This window comes from Siniperca chuatsi, linkage group LG10 (genome assembly GCF_020085105.1).
Source record: "Siniperca chuatsi isolate FFG_IHB_CAS linkage group LG10, ASM2008510v1, whole genome shotgun sequence".
Lineage (NCBI taxonomy): Eukaryota > Metazoa > Chordata > Actinopteri > Centrarchiformes > Sinipercidae > Siniperca > Siniperca chuatsi.
The window spans coordinates 22,893,180-22,913,569 of NC_058051.1; the positions used below are offsets into that span (position 1 = coordinate 22,893,180).

The 20,390-nt window shown below is 38.8% G+C and overlaps 1 protein-coding gene across 8 annotated transcripts in view; it reads left to right on the forward strand.

The window, feature by feature from the left end:
- Window positions 1–11,720: 11,720 nt before the first annotated feature.
- dlgap4a (discs, large (Drosophila) homolog-associated protein 4a) overlaps window positions 11,721–20,390 on the forward strand; it is an 82,013-nt gene continuing 73,343 nt past the window's right edge. For 4 of the 8 annotated variants that reach the window (XM_044210728.1, XM_044210729.1, XM_044210731.1 and 1 more), the window contains exon 1: window positions 11,721–12,066. The gene's annotated coding sequence lies outside the window, so the exon portion shown is untranslated. The remainder of the gene's footprint in view (window positions 12,067–20,390) is intronic. The other 4 variants (XM_044210732.1, XM_044210733.1, XM_044210734.1 and 1 more) reach the window with 2 other exon arrangements.

A 20,390-nucleotide genomic window follows, 5' to 3' on the forward strand; every position in this document is an offset into this window, starting at 1 on the left:
GAAAGCCATGTTAGTTAAATTAATGAAACTCATTCACATTTTGTCATTAAAATACAACAGTAGTTATAGTTTCCAATAACGCGCCTCATTATAAAAAAAAATAGGGCATTAAACAATAAAATGGTGGGAAAACACATTTCTGAGTATTTCCTAACAACTTAAATAATAAAAGCATGATGCATTTACCAGCTCATTGGTGGCAGTTTTTTTAAATCAACACTTGTCCAGTGCAAATCATCCTTTTTAGATTTTGAATGAGGGTAGATAAAGCGAATTTTGTTGGATGTGTCCTATGAAGCTCTGTCCTGCTGTAGTTATCTGGAAATCCAACAGATGGCAAAATAACTCTGTGCAAGGAGTCTGAATTGAGCTGGTTTCAGTCCTCTTTTAAATCCTACATCCTCTCTAGCATTGCTCAAATAAAAATCATTCATAGTTGGACGTGCTGACTGAGGTGTCCTGACCTTACTGATTAAAAAATGAAATGTATTGAGCAGTTAGCACTAACCACAGCCCTATCAAAGGCATTTCACCCAGTTAAAGATATAAAACTAAATGTAACAGTGATGATGAAAAGTCCTCACTCCCAGGGATATTTTGTTGAATGAGTCAGCATCTAAATATACATTTTTAAAGAGTGGCTAGGTAATGTGAGTGCTATGTTTTAGTTACAGAGCAGGACAGCTGTAATAATTCTATTAATTATCTTACTGTACAGTTGGTCAGTAATTGGATCATATGCTGCTCAACATGGCCGTAAAATTGGCCTTTGCTGTAAATGGTAAGATGATTTTAATAGAATCCGGGGACATATCCACTGGAGTATTTTAAATATAAACTGAATGTCGCTCTGACGTTTGTACCTCCCTGGTTTTACCCCAGATGATATTTGAAACACCTGACATAATGATTTAAAAGTGGAACTGCTGATACAGTATCAACGTGGCCAAAAGGAACACTTCAGGAATTCACCTCTTGACCTGAAAATAATGAACCTCAGCTTTATTATTTGTGTTGTTTGTTTGTTTTGTTTTGTTTTACAAAGAATATGATTGATGACTTTCTGCTTCATGATGGATTGCCTTGTTTTCTTAGAGGCTGTTGCTTTGTTGTTTTGTCACATGATTGATGAGATAAATGAGGATCTTAATTGTCTGCTAGGGTTTATTTTGAATTAGAAGAGTAGAATCAAAGCCCTGGATTGTACAGTTAAAACCTCAGGCTTGTGGTGTTATAATATTAGAGTACCATATAAGCTGGGAAAGCAGATGAGATAGATAAAATGGAATAGTATAGGCCTATAACCATGTGTTCATGGTCTGGTTGACAGAGTATTCTGCCTGAACTCACTCAGCACATGTTCATTAAGCTGGTGCACATCAGAGCACCCACAATACAATTAGCGAATGGTCAGAATGGCTTGCTATTGTCTGTAACCAATTTTCTATTCCCCTGAATAGTTAATCCTTTATAAATCCAATTCTCTATATCAGAACTGATGTCCTACACAGCGTGGTTCACACACTGTTGTTTACATGCATGACTCATGAATCATGTCTGGCTCAGTTTCATGGATTCAGAATCACTATAGTTCGATAAATTGCCTCCACACTGAAAGAAATTGTGCTCAGCTATTTTGAAAGCAGTTTATCTCAACACTTCCTGTTTTTTCCCCCCCTTCACTCTAAACACGAATCCAGGCAGTCGATGTTGGAGCTGGTTTTACAAAGCCATCTGCAGTGCTGCCTGAATGGTGCCAGGCTTACAAGGCTGGTGGTGCTTTTAAAATAGAAGCATAGCTGACCAGATTTGCCCCAACCAGAGACCGTCATACTCTAGTAACAGGTAAAACATTTACTGTAAGTACACCCCCCTGCATACTGCATGATTTTAGTTCTTCCTAAAAGAACACTGAAGGGTAAATAAATGTAAAACACATGAAGTGAAAGACAAAGAACAAGTTTTTTTGTCATAACAAAAGATGTTTAATTAGGGTAAAAATGCCTGTGTCTTTCATCTGAAGAGCGATCGCTGAGAGATGGATTATATAGAAGAGAAGAGGTGCAAGCTCGTCAGCTTTTCCAATCAGCAGTCTTCCTGGCCTTTTGTGTCTCCCACCGTCAAGCAGTTGCTTACATAATTATCTGCTTACTCTAATCTCTGCATCTCTCCCACAATTTTGTGCTCTTTTACGCGTCCCCACTTTTCTCCTGTCGTACCCCCCTAGCAAATTCAGTGCAACCTCCCCCTGTTCCATAGTTTTTCTCCTTCAGTGCTTTTATCTGACATGCCCACTGGCACTCTCACTCTCTCTCCTGTCCCTCTTCCCTCCAACGGTGAGTGGTCATTGATTACTCTACATGGATTGTATGATGAAATGCCACTCGCCCACCTAACAGCCTCTTGTCAGCTGCCCCTGACATCCCACTACCTCTGTGCATTGCAGACTGTCTTTGCCAGCCTGTTTAACGCTCACAATGTTACATTACCTCACTGGAATCACTTTTCTGTTTTGGCCAAACTGGAGTGTTTCGACAGTGAGCCTTTAACTGCACTAATAGCACATATTTGCGGCACATGTGATGCCAGTGCAATTTCATATGGTGAAAAACACAATTGTTTACAATGATTTAAAAAAAGGGAGACTAAATCCAATTTATTCTCTTCAGCTGTAAATTGTCTGCACATATTAAAGTAAATGATCTGGATTACAGTGTGAAAACTGATGACACACCCAAAGCCAGAGAGAGGGGTATCCAATTAGTCACCTAATTAGCAAGTAAATGTTAAAAATATATATACAGCTCTGGAAAGAATTAAGAGACCACTGCAAAATTATCAGTTTCTCTGGTTTTACTATTTATAGGTATGTGTTTGGGTAAAATTAACATTTTTGTTTTATTCTATAAACTACTGAAAACATTTTTGTAATTTAGAGCATTTATTTGCCTAAAGCAACAACTGGTCAAAATAACAAAAAAGATGCAGTGTTGTCAGACCTCAAATAATGGAAAGAAAATAAGTTCATATTCATTTTTAAACAACACAATACTAATGTTTTAACTTAGGAAGAGTTCAGAAATCAATATTTGGTGGAATAACCCTGATTTTGAATCACAGCTTTCATGCGTCATGGCATGTTCTCCACCAGTCTTTCACATTGATGTTGGGTGACTTTATACCACTCCTGGTGCAAAAATTCACGCAGCTCGGATTTGTTTGATGGCTTGTGACCATCCATCTTCCTCTTGATCACATTCCAGAGGTTTTCAATGGGGTTCAGGTCTGGAGATTGGGCTGGCCATGACAGGGTCTTGATATGGTGGTCCTCCATCCACACCTTGATTGATCTGGCTGTGTGGCATGGAGCATTGTCCTGCTGGAAAAACCAGTCCTCAGAGTTGGGGAACATTGTCAGAGCAGAAGGAAGCAAGTTCTCTTCCAGGACAACCTTGTACGTGGTTTGATTCATGCGTCCTTCACAAAGACAAATCTGCCCGATTCCAGCCTTGCTGAAGCACCCCCAGATCATCACCGATCCTCCACCAAATTTCACAGTGGGTGCGAGACACTGTGGCTTGTAGGCCTCTCCAGGACTCCGTCTAACCATTAGATGACCAGGTGTTGGACAAAGCTGAAAATTAGACTCATCAGAGAAGATGACCTTACTCCAGTCCTCTACAGTCCAATCCTTATGGTCTCTTGCAAACCTCAGCCTGGCTCTTCTTTGCTTCTCATTGATGAAGGGCTTTTTTCTAGCATTGCACAACTTCAGCCCTGCCCCTAGGAGCCTGTTTCGAACCGTCCTCGCCGTGCACTTCACCCCAGCTGCCTTTTGCCATTCTTTTTGTAGGTCACTTGATGTCATCCTACGGTTGTTGAGTGACATTCGAATGAGTTGGCGGTCATTCCGGTCAGTGGAGAGTCGTTTTCGCCCTCTGCCGGTCTGTAGCTTTGTTGTCCCCAATGTCTGCTGCTTGACCTTGTTCTTATGAACTGCCGTCTTTGAAATTTTAAGGATGGAAGCAACCCGACGCTCACTGTATCCCTCTGCCAGTAAAGCCAGAATTGAACCCTTCTTTTCCTCACTCAAAACTTTCCTTTTCAACTTTTTTGGCATGGTCAATAGTTATTTTTTAATTCCAATTACTTTTGAGGTACTACTAGCACTGTTTTTGCCATCCAGCTGGTCCCACTGCAAGAGGATAGTGATGACCACAGAAGTGTTTTTTTAATACTTTTCCTTATTAAATAAGATTTGGTTCAGGTGATCACCTAATCAGCACCTCATTCAGTAGAATGAGGTGTGCCTGTGTTGGAATTCAACAGACATTGGAATGGAATGGCTTCCATACTTGTAGAGATGCTGATTTAAGAAAAAATTTCAGTGGTCTCTTAATTTTTTCCAGAGCTGTATATATCAAAAGGTCTTGAAAAGATAGAAAACAAAAGCACTGAAGATAAACAACATAGCGTCTTTTACATTTTGGTATCACAATTCAACTGATACAATGAGAAGTTGTCTTCCCTTTTGTGATTTGTGACACCTAAAAACAGAAAACTCTGTTCATGACAGAAGAAAGGTTGGGATTCATGTTTGACAGAGCCATGGGCAAGTTGTACAGATCTGTTAACTCACTAAAGTGGAGATGCAGAGTTGCACAGTGGGACTGAACTCTCTCTGCAGGGGTGTGAACAGAACCAAAAGCCAGTGCTTGTACAAGTAACTGCAACGTCACTACCTTTCCACAGCCATAGTTAGATGGCCCTGCAGGGTCACAGCGAGAGATGACACGTGCCAGCGTAAACTGTCCAGTCAGGGACCAGAAAGGATGTAGCGCGGCTGTGGCTCCCTACTCTTATTTTAAGATCTTCCGCAAATAGGTTTCTCCCACAGAGACAAATAATTGGCGCGATATCTTGGGGGCACAAGCACGAGGAGCAGTCTGCATTTTAATGCCAATCCTCCACAGGAAGAACCCAGTTATGCATGCCAGTGGGCACGCTCTCTGGACTCTGTTTAGGGAAACACATGCTATCAGAACAGAGCTTAAGACAGGGTACGGAGTTTAATGGTGTATAGATAGATGTGTTTGTGGTACTGCTTTAAAAATGTTTTACATGAAAAAATATATATACATGCTGTTACAGATTAATCAGTTGTTTCATTTCTTTATCTACTCAGTTCATTGTTTCTTTTTGTGCATAAAACAGGCCTCACACTTGACTGATGGCAGCTAAAATATAGAGCTTACCATCAAAAAGATTTCTACCTTACATTAGCTTTGTCAGCCACATGGCGTGACTATGGATATAAATGTTAGTCGGTTTACCACTTTGGTCCAAACTGAAATCTCAACAGCTGTAGGATGGATTGCCATAAAAGTTTGTGAAGACATTCCTGGTACCCAGAAGATGAAGCCTACTGACTTTTGTGATCCTGTAACTTTTCATCTGCATCATTAGGTTGAGATTTTAGTTTTAGTAAAATGTCTTGACAACTATTGCCCTGAAATTTGGTGCAGACATTCACGTTCCTCTTGAAATAACTTTGGTGATCACTTAACTTTTCATCTTGCGCCATCAGACAATACTTTGCTACTTAACAAATGTTAACAGCTAATATGCTAAAATATCATTAACATGGTAAACATTATACCTGCTAAACATCAGCATGTTAATGTTGGCATTTAGCTCAAAGCACCACTGTGCTATAAGTGCAGCCTCACATTGCTGCTAACATGGCTGTAGGCTCTTATTTTAATGTCATGCCTTCTGTCTCCATCTTAATTCTTTGTCCGTGTTACCTAATAGCAAAATATATCTCCTGAATTTAATCTATAAATAATCGCAGATCCAAAACTGCTCTTAAGCAACTGTGAGCATCAGAAATATGGAGAGTGAAAGCAACACAGGCACATACACCTGGCAGTAATGGTTTCTGGGTAATTTGAGAAACTGTGAGTCCTGGAAAGAGTACTGAATATGGGAATTGTTACATAAAACACATGTCAATGACACAACGGACTAATCTGATAAAGCTCACAACAGAGCTTGGCAGTTGATGGTGGAACAGCTTTCTCCCTCCCCCAAAACACTCACTATACATCACACACTACTCACTGGCCTGAGTACACACAGGGAGGCTAGAGACAAAGCAAAGATTATCCCACTATTTTCACTCTCAGCCAACAATGTCACGATTTTGTTTGGGTTACAATGCTGAAAAGAACCAGTTACAAACCACATTGTTACATATTATATTTAAATTGACTAAAACTGCACTCACTCAAAGATTTCTGCATTTGGACTAAATGTACCACACAAAAGTATACTAACAGTGATGGCTGGATGAAAGCAATTTCTATTTTTACTCCATCTGAAACATAAAATGCAGATCAGGATGGCAGTAGTTGGCCAAAAAGCTCTTAAAATTGATCGAGTATTTAATAAAACAAAACATAGTAACCTGACTAGATCCATCTTGACTTAAAAAAGGTTGTTGGTGCTAAGATAATTAGACATGGTCTGCTTAACTCAAACACTTCAGGGAAAGCTTTATTGAAAAAGAAAATAATGTACCACATTGAAGCTGTTAAATACTATTTAACTTATTTACTCTTAATATTTTCTAATGCAGCAAAGCAACTGTTGTGTCCAACATGAAAAACTGGGAACTGGACCCAAATGCAGACTAGGAGGCAGAGCTGGTGCAGATAGATGATTTAATGAAGTTCACAATTGCTTACACAGGAATTAAGGCAGGCAGAGATGAACCAACCAGGAAAGCAGTCCAAACAGGCAATAGAGTCCAAAAAAATAGAAGACAAAATTCACAAGACATGAAAATGTCCCAGAAACCACAAATAACAAAGGGCTACAACACTGGACATGGAGTTCAACAATGATCTGACACAGAACAAAGGAAACACACAGACTTAATACACTCAGGTAGGGGAGACAATGAGACACAGGTGAAAACACTTGAAGCAATCAATGACAGGAAGCAAAACTAACAGTCACAAGAGGGAGGGATAATATTACAAAATAAAACAGGAAATAACGGGACAAAACCCCAAAACCATGAGTTTCCTATGGCAGCATTTGGTTTTAATTCTGGTCTAAAACAACTCTTTATTCAGACTGCATGAAATACATTGGAGAGGACAGGCCATGACCAGACAAACAGCACAAAGCTTTGAATTTTTGTTCAAGGCTTTATTTGTTACCCCCACAAGTTATTTTTGCCATCTATAACAAAAACACAACATATTTGAGCTCATGCATCTTATATACGATACCTGATGCATAAGAAGAGATAAGATAAGATAAAATGAGACTTTATTGAACCCCAAAGGGAAATTTACATGTTACAGCAGCATAGAGACATGAAAACTCTTTGAATGAAAACAATAAATAAAATAAGAGATTAAAAAATGAGAACAATAACATTAAAAAAGTGATATACAATATAAGCATTGCAATACCTTAGACTATATATGTGAATCGTGCAAATATTTGTGCAAAAGAAGTCCAGTAGTGCAACTCCAGCAGCTATGATGTGTGAACTATATCGGTATGAATAATAAGTACAATAACAACATAATAAATAATTAGTATAATACATGTGCAGCATATATATGTATGTAATATATACCCACAATACTATGAAGTATGCATAATAGAAATCAAAGAGGATACTTTGATAGCGGATATATAATAATATAAAAGCACAATAATATTAATATAATATTATTACTATAATGCAATATATTATTAGATATGTTACTACTACTACTACTACTACTACTACTACTACTATTCCCATAGTAATAATAATACTGGTAATATATAATCAGGGACAAGGTGCAGGTATGTTGTTGTGAAGTGCTTGTCACAATGCACATCATTAAGCCAAATACTGGTCTACAGGTAGCGTTGTCTATAGAGTCACTTTACATCAGTAGTGGAAGAAGTATTCAGATCCTATTTCCTCCTAGAAATACTCCACTGCAAGTAAAAGTCCTACATCCAAAGCACTAAGTAAAAGTATGTAAGTATTATCAGCTACGTTTACTTAAAGTATCACAAGTAAAAGTATGCGGAAAATTGCTGCAACTGCAATACGTGTAGCAGTGGTGGAGTCCAGAACTGTGGAGGTTGAAGGTGAATAAAACAGAGTGTGTGTGTGTGTGTGTGTGTGTGTGTGTGCGTGTGTGAGATTGCGGGGATGGTGGGAGATGTCTCATCACACACATCCTCATCTTCATAAAGTCATTGATTGTTTGGCACACACAGAGACTCACAGACATGCAGCCAACTGATCCACTGGCCATTTGAATGGCTTGGGCCTGAAGCCTGGTTGTGGTGCACAAGTCACTGACACCACATCCAGTCAGGCTTTTGCAGGGTGTTAAAAGACAAAAATGGATGTCTTTTAATAAGAACTCAATCTCTTGGACCAAAAAGGCTGCTAATATAACAGCCAGCCAAATGAAGACAAGTGGAATCTCACGTGCAGGTAGAGTTACGTACGGCCCACTATAGTTGAATTGGGAAGCTGAACTAATTGCATGTCTTCTTGAGAGACAATATGTGAGGAGATTACTGTCAGATAACTTCACTCTGCCCTATGGAAAAAGACGAGATGAACAAAAAAGTATTCAGCTTACAACACAACCACTGGCTGCCTCAGTGCCCCTTTGGATATCCACCCTTGGATCAGATGCAGAGTTATTAGTCATGGTCTTATCCAATCAGCCATCCTTAATGCTTGTGCTACTGGGCATTACTCTGGAGAAGACAGATTGTCTTTTATTGTCAGTTTGATTTCAAACTGGAGATTAGTCATATTCATGCAGTTGCTGGTGGCACAGACCTCTCTTTGTGTGTGTGTGTGTGTTTGCCAATAATGTTTGCATTTGTGCCTCCAAACATCTGTGGCCATTATTCACTTCCACAAACCTTCATGAGTAGCCATAGCTTCATAGATTAAAGGGAATATCCTAAATCCTAAATTAGCTGTTCACATTTTGTATGTACAGTATGTTATTAAGACTAACAACACATAGGCAGACTGTAGCTGCTCCACAGACAGTAAATAATGGAGCAACTGCGAGCATCATGGTAATTTTGTCTAGAATATGGGGAGATACCATCATGATCTTGTCCTCTGTATTTTTTTCAAGGAATATGGGGAGTTAACAATAAAAAACTGACACATTTTCATATTTAATATATTTAAGTTTGACTACTTTTAGGACGACATAAATACATAAAGGAGCATTTACCCACCAGAATTTGCAAAGAGAGAGATTTGAAACAGAAGAGAAAATGTAATTGAACTGTTGAGTGAATGACTAAAATACAACAAATAAATCAGAAAAGCAAAAAACTAATAATAATAAAAACTAATCAGAAAACTTTTTTCAACACCCCATTTAGTATTTATAAGCAACATATACATATATATAAACATATGAACACCCTCATTGATATAAAGGGACACAATACAATTCAACAGCACCACAAACTACATCCTCCAAAACTGCATACAGTTGAATCAGCACCTCTCTAAAACAGTTTCAACAAAACCTGAACATTATAACATGAAGGTCTGTTGTATAAGACTGCATTAGTTTTAGCTAAGAGTTCCTAATATACTGGTAACTGAGTGTATATGTTGTTTAAAACACACTCTAATGTAGCTGTAAGCAGATGCAAGGACATTTCAAAACCTGCATTAACGGTAAAACATGCTGTAAACACAACTTGGACATATGACTTCAATATGGCGAACTTGTTAGCAAACAGTTGGTGGTTTACACATCCAGCAAACATGGAGAAACATTACCATTCATTTGGATGCGTGTTTCTGGCCACCTGATGAATGCAAGTCCAATATTCACTCTCCTTTTAGCTCTGTGTTTGGTCTCCACCATCTCCTGAGGGAAATATCGGGCTCTATAGTTGCTAAATGCTACACTATGTTCACCAGCTAGTGTGTCTGTCTGCGGTTTGGTGCTGACCTGGTGGCTAAAAGTTGTTGTTTTTTAGCTTATTTGCTAAAGCTAAGCTGGAAACAACCGGGGGCAATGAAAGTGAACCAAAACCCCAAAGTTGCGGGCAGAAAACTAAAACAATGAGCTAAAAGATGTTAAAACACTCTGTAGAGCAGAAGGAAACTAGAGTCCTGCGATAATTACCCCTTTCACATTAGACATAGTCACTTTGATCCATTGTTATCATAAAAAAATAGGGGTTACAGCCCCTTTAAGTGTTAATCTGTAACTGGTGTATAAACAAATAATGAATGATTAACAATATAGTATAACAAAGTTGTAATCATAAAAGACTTCACACTTTATGACAACTGAGAAAACTCCATCAAGACCAAAAAATGCAGCTGAAAACTCCAGAACAAATCACTGCACTTTGAGTTAAGACTTATTTTTTTTGTTGTTGGCCAAACTGGACCAATTTCTGAGGTCCAGAATGAAGCTGAACATGTCTCCATGAGTTTTGAATACATTTATAAAGTTTCAAACCTGCCTGTGAGCCTGCCATTTGTCCATGTGTATAAATAAATATTTTATTACATTGTGTAAGGATTTGTTCATCATGTAATCATATATCATTAAATATGATTACAGCTTGTTCTGTTATCAACCATTCATTAACCGTTTACATCAGTTACGGATGCTTCATAAGAGAAGTCAATTATTGACGAATACACAGTCAACACTTATAAGTCCTTATATCTGCTTACAACTATATTATAGTGAGCTGTGAACTGTTTATTAAGTGCTTATATAGATCTACTGCTTATAAATGCAAATGTAAAATGTTACCACTGAAACATTTTAGAGATTAGAGATTTTTGGGTCTCAGAACAAAATTTTTGATGTCAGTAATTATAAAATCCTGGCTACAGGCCTGTGGGAATTTTCTCTGATTCACATTCACACAAACTCATTTGAATGGAACATCTCAAACACAAATTGCTAGAGTCCACGGAGTCACTGAGAGCTTAACCAACTACTAGATTAATTGATTAGTTGATGATGGCAACTATTTTGATAATCATTTCATCGTTTGAATCATTTTTGCTGGTTCCAGCTTCTCTAATGTGAGGATTGAATAGTTCGTTTTGTCTTATATAATAGTAAACTATATATTTTGGGGGGTTTGAGGATTGTTTGGACAAAACAAGCAATTTGAATATTACACGCTGGGCTCTGGGAAATAGTGATTGGCATTTTTGGCTATTTCATGAAAAAAATATACGATTAATCTAGAAAACACTCAGCAGATTAATCAATAAATGAAAATAATCGTTAGTTGCAGCCCTAAAACACTGTGTCAACAGACCAACTTCAAAAAGTGTCACCGGATGACATCATCAGTTGACAGTTGTCTGACTTTATGTCCTAAATCCAAACATAGTAGGCTACAAGCACAATTTATTTTTGAATGAATTTCCCCTTTAAAGTGTCTGTTCTCCCTCCTTGAGTCATCAAAGAGCATCACTCTTAAGAATAAAAAAAACACACACGCGCGCATGCTGCCTCTCTGTGCGCATAGTGATTCATCAACCACCGTTTGCTCATGAGACCGTGATTTCGGCTCCGATGTGTTCATTTTTCGGAGCTGAGTGTTTTGTCGTGGGCCCTCGGATGCCCCCACCCCACCCCCACCCCACCTCTCTCATCCCGCGTCTCGACGGACCAAACACTGCTGCTGCAGCAACACCACCGGCAGCCTCCAAACTGCGTTTTCCCTGCCGTGATGGATCCCTCCGTAAACCGGTGAGCTGCTATCAGAAGAATTGAACTGTGGGGAGGACCGACAAGCAATGACCGCAGCGAGATTGTGCCCATACATCTAAGGGATAAAAAAGATAGGCTGTATAGCCTATTTCTAGCAATGTTTTAGGAGCGTCTTGTTTACCTCCCCGACAGATAAACAGCCGGGTGACAGTGATATTACGGCCGACATGTAAGAGCTGGATAACTATTCCCGTGTGACCGACACCCATCTGCAGACGGTTACAATAAAATGAAAAAGGTAAGCTCGTTCAGGATTTTACATCGGGCGTTGCGGGTTTCAGTCAAAAAACTGACGGCTCGACTGGAGCTCATCAGGCTGCATTGTTGCATCGTCAATCCCCCTCTTCAGTTGAAATTGACGATTTGCCTGTTTTGAAGAGGTCGCTCTTCACCTGTCGACTCACGAGTGTGGCTGTAGCTGCAAGATGCCGATATGTGACTTGTAAATGTCAACAGCCAGTTCTTTAACATGAATTTGACTCTGGACTAGAGCTGGCTCGAGACTGCCAAAGCCAAAGTCATTTTACTAAGGCAATGCCAAGTAGAATATATTTAAATCTGAAACATTTAAATCAGTTTTGGGTCATCTTTTGGAAGTGATAATATGTGTGTGTATAATCTGTGTTTGACAAAGTTATCAGAGCCTTGCTTTCATGATTTCTGTTGGGAAAAAGAGCTAGTAAATTTAGAGTTTTTAAAGGGTAAAACAAGTCTTTTGAGAACAATTGGGCAGATCTTTGGTAGCTTTTAACTGGGTGCAGATTTTGAATTAATCAGCACTAAATTACCATTTACTTGTGCTTGGTTGCATGGCTTTTTCTGGCTTTAAATAAGTATAAAATCTCAGACTACAGCAAAGCCACATACTCCTTCTATCTTTCCTTTGATGTTTCATCATTCTCACTGCTAGAATAATTAGAAAATATTACACTTTTTTTTGGTATCTAAAATGTTAGAGGTGTGTTCGAAACATATTTCTGGGGCGGCCCTGTCCTCTGGATGGAGAAGCAGCTGCCTGCTGGATTCCTGTGTGGATATAAACCAGCACACTTCTCTTCTGACGCTGAGGATGAGGCTGCGTCTGATCGATAGCCAGTTTGTATCGAGGCCCGTGTTTCAGTTGTTGTTGTCGAACAGGAGTCCCTACAATTAAAAGCCCATTTTGTTAGTGGAAGGCTGTTTAATAATTCATCCGCAGCTCAATGGGACCACAAATCTGTGGATGGCACACAGGGATGTCAGTGTAGCTTAGTACAAGTCCCAGCTGCTGGAAGAGGAGTGCTTGGGCAGCCTGAAAGGTTTCATCACAATATAGGCTGAATGAAATACCCCTTTTCTGTTTTTAAATGCTGAACAGGATTGTTTGCTCTTATAATTACCAGCGGGAGAATAAAGGCATACAAACAGAGTAGCGGATAAGCTCTGGGTATCCTGTATAAAACAGCTCTTTTGGTGGTGGACTGTAGCCTCTCACTAAGGTGTCAATGTCATATCTGCTGCCAGGGAGCCAACAGCCATGATGATACTGTACCAGAGAGTTTGAAGAAAACCCAGCTGGCTCTGATCCAGTATGGTGGGTGTTTTTAAAACTGGCTTAGTCAGGGCTACTGCAGGGAGTGATTAGACAAGATGCTGTACAGTATCACAGACATCAGTATGATGTCAAAGGACACCAAGTGCTTTAAAAGTCTTTTTACACCAACACCCTGTGGAGTCCTGCGATAACTGAATCAGTACAATGACAGTGAATACATGAAGTTGACATTTAAATTGCTGTCATGCAATATAACTAAGTACATTTACTCAAGTACTGTCCTTAAGTACAACTTTGAGGTACTTGTACTTTACTAGAGTGCTTTAATTTTATGTTACTTTATACTTCTCCCTCTATTTCAGAGGGAAATCACATTGTAGAAATACTCTGTTACAAGTAAAAGTACGTAAAGTAACAAAAGTAAAATTATGTAGAATGGCCTATTTCTGAATAATGTATACTATATTTATTGGATTATAATTATTGATGCATTCATGTTGCAGCTGGTAAAGGTGGAGATAATTTCAACTCCTTTCTATACTGCCGGGTAGCTAAATCTATAATAATACATCATAATTTATTAGTCGATTATACTGTGTATTAATGATCTGAATCTGCAAAATAACTAAAACTGTCAAATAAATGTAGTGAAGGAAAAAGTACAATATTTCCCTCTGAAATGTACTTAGTTACTTTCCGCCACTGCATTTATTTGACAGCTGTAGTTCAAAATTACTTTGCTGAATATGATTTTATATACAAAACATACTGTATGATCAGCTTATAAAATTTTGTTACAGATTAAACTACCCAGCAGTAATTAAAATTACTCGATTAGCTAAAACAGTAAAATGCACTTCCACATAAATGTACCCATAACAACTAGCCAATAATATAATGAATAACAATATAACAATAACTTAAAAATAATTATTTATTGAGTCTTCATTGGGTTTATAACAATATATTGATACCTTTCGTGGTAGGCACTGAGCATTTAAAGAAAGCATTTAAACACTTAAAAGAACAAACTACATGTTCCAAGTAGTAACATCAATGACTAAGTAAAATAGAAAAAAATATATACATAAAATAAATAAAATCCATACATAAGAAAAATATAAGAAACATATTAAACACAGTTACCTATATAGTCATTTTGAAATATCTACAGGTATTAATATATATATATATATATATATAATGTACATATGTACTATGAAAGGTAAATATTACTATAAATTATGTAGCTGACTGTTTATATTGCATTATATTTCAAATCATTTTATTTTTGATACTTTAGGTACATTTTACTGATAAGTACTTTTACTTGAGTACAATTTTGAATGCTGGAATTTTACTTGTAATGGAGTATTTTTACATGGTTGTATTGCTACTTTCACTTAAGTAAAAGATCTGAATACTTCTTCCACCAACAGTAAATACTATGAGAAGAGTTTTCCATCTTCTTTTTTAGAAATGGCGGCAAAGAGAACACAAGTGTTAAAATCGTGTGTGTCCATGACCTACTGTGTTAGAGCTTCAGCATTATAAGGCTTTCTGAAGTATGACTGCCCATGCTGGGGCGCATTAGCTGTATCATGAGAAAAGAAAGAGCAGAAATGTCACAAGGTATTGGCCTAATTGGCATTTCAATGAACATGGACAACAGTCTCTGAAGCCCAGTCTCTTCTTAGTCTCCTATTCTCTTTCTGTTTCATTAACTTGCTGGCTTTTTCTCTGCCAATCTCTCTACTATATCAGCCGTATGTGGTGGGTCTAAGGTCAGTCGACAAACACAACAAGGTAATTACAATATAGCGGATTCACTCGTCACGCTGTATTATATTGAATGATGTAGTGCTATAACCGAGTCCGGATGGATTACTTACGTTTCCTATGTTATTATGTCTGCTGCAGTATAATACACATGTTATCACTACGGATGATTTGCAATTTGAAAGGAAAAAAGACAATACCAATGTGTTTACTGCCTGTGTGACTAAGTCAGACTTCAATAAAATGGTTTAAATACAGTACAATTTCAAGCTGTTGTTGCTCTATATTTACCATAGCAACAAGCCATCAGTGTAACTCAGCCATGTGTACACTTCCTCCGTACCACTGGTGAAGTGTCTTAGTGCTCCATCTGATCAGCTGTTGTCTCATTGTCACCCTCTCAAATTTGTGGATAAAGAGGGCTCAACATGGAGAGCAAAATGGTTGGTGGTTTCATCTCTAAGGAGAGTGGCTCATCTCACAATATTACTTCAACAGAGAGAGATTTTATGACCTTGGTGATGCCGCTCTCAGTCCGTCTCATGCAGGAGCTGATGAAGTGTTTGGAGGTGATTAAAGTCTGCCTCCTCTGATGCTGTTCTGTGCTGCTGAGTCAGTGACCTTTCCTGCCATCAGGTCACTGTGCTCAACAATCTTCTCCCCCCACCTCACCTCTTGTCCCCTCTCCTCACCTTTTGTCTCCTCTCCTGTCTTTGCCTTTCATTCTTTTTTCTCCTTTCTTGTCGTCTCCTCTCCTTTTTGTGATTTCATCTCCTCTTCTCCTCATTTCTTCTCTCCTCTCCTTTTTTCTCCTCTACACCTCTCCTCTATTCTCATCTCCTCTTCTCTCTTTTCCTCTCCTCACTTGTCATCTCATCTCCTCATTTCTCCTCTCATCTCCTCACTTGTCACCTCCTCTCCTTTTCATCATCTCCTTTTCGTCCTCTCATATCCTCTTCCTCCTTCTCTCCTTTTTCCCCCCTCTTCTACCGCTCCTCCTCACTTATCATCTCCTCTCCTTTTCATCATTTCATCTCCTCTGCTCTCCTCACTTCTCTCCTCTCCTCTGCTGTTTAGCAGTTTGTTTGATGCAGAAAAAAAACAAGGACAAAGCAAATCAAAAGATAAACAGTCTTCGACGTCACACCAAAGAACTCTCTTTCCTCCTTGCATCTCAGCCCTCTCTCAGTATTCGTCAAATCCAAGTTGTAACATCTCACATTTTCCACTTCTTGTATAAGAGCTCAAAATAGAAACAACTGTTTTACAGTAGGCCCCTGACAAGCATCTTGTTATCTCCCTGCATGTGTCATTTTACAATAAGTCCCTGCCTGGGCTGCCTCGCTGAATGGATCCTCTGACACATATTTGCATGTTAAGCTGAACATTCCTCACCAGGGACAATTAACCAGCATGCAGCAATTAATGAGTCAGTTTCCACTGGTGATTAATTATGTTTCATGTGTCCAATGTGGGGAAGATCCCAACAACAGATGTTTGTTCGCGTCAATGTTTTTATGGCAGTCCATATTTTTCTTTCAATGTCCGAAGGATAAGTTTTCCCGCGAGATTAAGCATTAAAATTGGGTTTAAATGAAATGGCAATTTGAATAAACAGTTGATGAAGATTTGGTTTATTTGTTCTGCTTGCAGTTTACAATCAAATGCAACTAAAAATTAATTGTCATGGACAAGAAATAAAACAGCCTTGATGGAGAAGCTGCCTAACATGACTGAGAGGCATTTGCTGTGTGAAAGAAGAAGCAATACAGAACAGTGCTGAGGATGCTGCGGAAATAATGCAGGGTGATATTCAAAGCTCAGGGATATTTTGTTTTGCGACTACAAAGAGAATTTCTATAACCTTCGCTTGAATTTCTGGGGCAGTTCTTGGTGATTGTGTCTGTGGGTGGTTGTGTGTATATAAAAACACTTTTTGGACAGGGACAGAGCTCACAGGGTTTCATTGTAATATCCGCTGCCCTTGAATCACAAGTTGGCTTTAATTACTTCCGTGTAAACATAAGAAAACATGGTGTTCAAATCATGGTGATTTTTGCCTTTTGGAAACCTGCTTCCCTCTGGCAGGTCCAAATCAAATGCAGAAATTCACATACATATTCCAGAGAACAACAGGATGACAGAGAAAAACTCTCATATTGACTTTAATGTGTTGATGGCCAAGCATGTGGGAACATTGTGGTACACAAACACAAGCATGCAAACAGGATGGAAGGAAAAAATGTACTTTATTGGAAGTTCTTGCTGGAAAAAGATCAGTTCTTGCCTCAAACTGCCTGCAGCAAGATTGCCTCTCATTAATGGCAACTTAAATTTATTGCGTCATCATTAATGTCATATATTTTATTTACTGACTAGTAATTGGTTGTGTAAGCTAAAATGTTCATGTGTCGCTTCACTTCAAGGGCATCACTGTGCACAGACAATGGGCTTGATAGGGAGTCAGAGAGCAGATCTGAGCCCTCTGAAGATTAACACCATGGGATGTCTACCTTCAGGCTTCTGCCACCGATTACATTCACTCAAACCGAGTCCTGACCTCGGGTGTGCCTGTGTCACAGCCCGGCCCCCGAGCACCATATGGACATGGCATCTCGTGATATCACGCCTGTTGCCAACACCACTTCTCACTTACCACACCCGAGATTGTTTTTACCTTTTGACATGGCTCCACATCATTTTATGCACTGATATCAGTATCAGGGTCCCACATGTCCTTAGAGATAATTAACACATCTGACCAAGACTGATATAGATTTATATGTTTCTGTTGTTGCACAATAATTAAGGATGTTTGCTAAAATAGATACTTCACTGAACTCATATTGATTCCAAGAGATACTTGATCTGAAAGGTACAACTGCATCATCAAAGCCAAACTGCATCAACTCTTTTGTTTGGCATTGCTCAATAGTGATAAGAAAGACTAAAGTATCGCTAGTCTTTCTTCTGTGAAGATTCGTTTTAAAGTCAACCTTATTGCCAGATAAGAAAATCAATATTTGACTATTCTGTGGCAACGTTGTTTTTTTGGTTGTTTTTTTTACTTCAGACGCCAACTTTTTTAAAGTTGCAATCCTAAGATTTCAGTCCTGGTTGATTTGGTGACACCCGTGGTTACCATGGTAACAGCAAGTGTGGTTTAATACTACAGCAAACAGTCCTTGAGCAGCTACTTTGCCACAAATACAACAGAAGAGCAGCTTGTATGTCTGTTTACAGCACAACCAAGGAAACCTATATTGTGTTTTAATAGTCAGTCAAAAATAATTGCAATCTGATTTCATGTTACACACAGCGCGAGTAAAAGTTGTTACCTTGCTGAGGAGTTGGAGATGTTGCAACCTGCAGTCCTTTATCTAACAGCTCACTGTGGCTGCTCCTTTCTGTTCCTCTACTCTCCTGCAAAAATTAAAAATGCTGCAGATCTGCTAACGAAAAAGTGCAGAAAATGACTGGTGTCTTGTTTTGTAGTACCATTTTTGATGAACAATCACCATCAGTCTAACTGCTGTGACAAACACATTGCGTTTTCTGTGGCTGCTTCACAATAAAGTGCATAATCACCTGAAAATAAGAATTGTTGTGGTTTCATTACCTTAGAATAAGACGTTTTTATCTACATAGAGAGCATGTCCCCTTCCACGAAGGTCACCATGTTGCACCGCCATGTTTCTACACTAGCCCAGAAAGGACTAAGCAAACAATGGCTCTAGATAGAGCTGTTCGCGAGTTTCGCGGCCACCGTAGTTTCTCCTACACGCTTGGAAGGGAAGGGTGAGGCGAGCGGTATTCAAATGATTGCAAACTGCAAATTTCACTGCTAGATGCCGCTAATTCCTACACACTGGACCTACCTTTAAGGATAACTTTACAATTCTTATTGCAATATTTGTGCATGGAAATTACAATATGCTTAAGATCATGGAAAGACTGTGGTTATAGCAAATACATATGGTTATGGTATGGTTAGGGTTAGGTAATTAAAACACTTAGTTAAAGGGATAGTTTATGTTTTTGTGTGAGGTACTTATCGATAGTCAGTGTATTACCTACAGTAGATGGGGGTCGGCGTGCAGCCAGTTTGGAGAAGCAGACAGCTGCTCCGCAACAGACGCTCAGCTCTGTATTGTTGTGAATGGTGATCAACAGAAATATGTATTTTAACCGCCACAAAAAGTTCGACCTAAAAAAAAAATCAATATCAGTCTACGTTTACACTATAAAAGTAAAATTCTCACCGCTTTACCGTGCTGTCAGACAGCCCTTTCCTTTGGCACTACATTTTCTTAACAGCTTTGCAGCGCACTATATCACGTTGCTTGCAAATCAGCTGTTTAGGTTGTAGTTTGAGCGGTTTATTGAAGAGACAACAAATACAAGAAAATAAAAATGTGATTATGAGAGCGACGAAGAAATGCTGTTCACTGTGGAGACGAGGATATCTTTATAAACCAGAGTATACAGAAGAAGAACTGCTGCAGATGGAGACTGAACCTTAACCTAAGCCTTATTGACTGCCAGTGTCTTGTGGACCTTCTTCAATTTTCCAAAGATAAATTGGAAAAAATGTCCCAGACCAGAAGGGCCTAATGACAGTTTTTCTTCAAAGTAAGTTTTTAGTTCTCCCTACATTTTCAATGCATAATGACTAATTATTAGACAACTAAAGTTTCAGGAACACTACAGCCATTAGTATACTGTGGTATGTGGTATTCAGTGCTATCTTACCTGATGGTACCCAGCCATCAGGTGCTCTTCAGCATTTGTCTATGTGGCTGTGGTTGAACATAATCCTTTAGAAAAATGAACAGTGCAAATGCAGAGTTGTCTCAGTCGTACCGGTAGAGTGTTGATGTCTGTATTCAGTGCAACAAGGAAGGCCAGTATCATTGAACGGAACACGGTGAAATATATATGGTGACCTAGACACTTGTTTGTTAAAACTTCCCGGAAAAACACAAGCACACACCTTCTTTGAAATATTTAGAAAAGTTTGATTGTAGTCTCATCCAGCAACAGCACTTTCTGACTGGCAGTACAGCTGATTTACAGTTATACAGTGCGCTGCAAAACAGTGCACAAAGGAAAGTGCTGTCTGACAACACGTTAAAGCGGTGAGAATTTTACTTTTATAGCGTACACTTAGACTGATATCAGCTTAACAAGGGCGCTGTTGTTGTAACAACTGCGGACAAAGCAGGTGGAAAAATCGCTTTTCGACTGTT